The sequence below is a fragment of the Penaeus vannamei genome, chromosome 39 (assembly GCF_042767895.1).
Source record: "Penaeus vannamei isolate JL-2024 chromosome 39, ASM4276789v1, whole genome shotgun sequence".
NCBI classification, from domain to species: domain Eukaryota; kingdom Metazoa; phylum Arthropoda; class Malacostraca; order Decapoda; family Penaeidae; genus Penaeus; species Penaeus vannamei.
Window position 1 is genome coordinate 11,823,572 of NC_091587.1, and position 2,500 is coordinate 11,826,071.

Below are 2,500 nucleotides of genomic sequence, written 5' to 3' on the forward strand. Positions count from 1 at the left end.
AATTATTTATAATAGTTACCCCTTTCAAAACATAGAAATTTTTAAGATTTTACGAGGAAACTATGATATTTAACTTTGTCATTATTTGGATGTCTTTATTTTCATTGCAGATAATGGGTCTTACTATGAAAGCAGTTATTGTTATATTTCATCAAAAGCAGTTCATTCATTTTAACATGTTTTATCAATTAAAATCAAGGAACACAAAAAAGTTAATAACATCATGAAAACTATGAAAAAAGTAAATATTGCAGCTTTCAAGTGCGATTTTTATAAGCGATGGAAGAAGGCTAATTATTGTAAAAGCAGATTTGAAAAGAATAATAGTTGTGGCTGAGTAAGGAACTAAAGTTAGACTGTGAAATTGATTTCGATTTTGATAGACCTGGTAATTCAAATGAAACAAACTGTAACAAAGAAAGAATACCAAGAACAGAAAATAATAGAAAATTGAACTTAGAACAAAGTGACAGAATTAAAACTCTGCAGAGAAGCAACATTAACACCACTAACTCAAATGCAACGCAAAGATGGGTGCACGCTGGCAACACGAAGCACTCGCTGTAATTCTAAAGACAAATATGAGCAAAAGCACTTACAGAAAGAAAATTGTAAATTGTACCCCATGTACAAGCGTGCATTAGAAGCAAAGAAGCTGAGTTATCCCACTGACATCACTGTGACTGATTTTTATATACATCTTCCGCTCTAGAATCTTCTAGATCACACGACCTTATGCCTGCTGCACGCACAAACACAAGCAGTTAGTACACTGAGAGAATCACTAGCTGATAAGCCTATGGCACTGGAAATAATAGTAAAGTATGGCTTCGATGGCAGTGGAAGACACTCGCTCTATGCCATGAAGGTTAATGAAACAAGTTCAGATGTGGCAAAACCTCAAATGTTTGCCTCATTCATATGCCCAATTATGGTTAGATGTAAAGAGACTAAAGCCATATTATGGCCAAACCCTGTGCCATCTCCTGTTTATTGTCGTCCCCTTCGCATAAAATTCGCAAAGGAAACAAAAGAGCTCATAAGATCAGAGCATAATTCCATCGAGAATGAAATCCAAGACTTGAGACCTAGTACTGATGGAGATATTACAGTGTATCATACAATGATTCCTACTATGGTAGATGGCAAAGTTTGCCAAGCGCTTTCAAATACACCATGTTCATCTAGTTGTTACCTATGTCAGCCTGTTACAAAGCCATCCCAAATTAATAAAATAAATGAAATTAAAGGTAAGGAAGTGTCGAGGGAATATCTCAAATACAGCATATCACCTCTTCACTAACCAATAAATACCATGGAATGTGTATTACACATAGCCCATAGATTGAAGTTAAAAGTGTGGAGTGTTAAAGGAAAGGAGAGTAAATCCATCATGCTCAAGGAAAAAGTGCGTACTCAGTCCGCATTTAAAAAAGAAGTTGGGATTAATGTTGACTTTCCATCCCAACGTAGTGTGAACACAAACAACGGAAATGCAGCACGAAGATTCTTTTCTGATCCCGTCAAATGTTCACTTATAACAGGTGCAGATGAAGAACTTATCAGGCGTTTTTCTGTTTTGCTTTTTACTCTGAACTTAGGCTACATCAACGCAAAGCTCAGGTATATGCTGAGGAAACAGCAAAACGATATGCAGACCTATATAACTGGCATTACATGCCAGTTTCAGTGCATAAGATGCTTATTCAAGGGTCGCATATCATTGTGGCATTATACATACCAGTAGGGCACGCTTCAGAAGAGGGCATAGAAACTAGACATAAAGATTTGCGCTCTGCCAGATTATATCACACCTGCAAATCAGCGAGGACTAGAGTAAACAATGATCTGATTCACTGGTTACTTGCAACATCGGATCCCATGGTAGCTACTTACCAGAAGCCAAGGTCCCTCAGAAAATATAATTCATTATCCCCGGACATTAGGTCGCTACATGAAGAGCCAAAGATTGAGGAGTGCAGGCAGACGAGCATTCATTCAGATGACGATGAACATGAAGATAATGAGGAGGAGGAAGAGGACGATGACTTCATATAAAGTTTGACATGTTTGGTTTTTCATTCTCGCAATATTACTATTGCGAAATGCTTTATGATTATTTCACTCTTAATGCCAATACGATATACATTAATGTATAATGTATGTAATTTGATTTTTATACATTCTCTCGGAAATAGCTGACATTTCATGTAGTGTTCATTACTTAAAAGTTTTTTGGTTTTGTTTCTGTTGTGTTAGCTTCAAACTTTTTTTTTTAAAGTGTAGGATACTGTACTTTGATAAACAATATATATCAAGATGTAAAACTTCTGAATAATTTTTCCCCAATGAAACTAGGGTTTTTATTATATCCTATATTAAGTATGCATCTAATGTTTCATGGAAATGGAGTAATAGTTATCATACATAACGATGGAAGCATAATAGTATGTTTAACTATCGCAAATCACTAGTGGCCATGAAACTGGCACTTGGGACC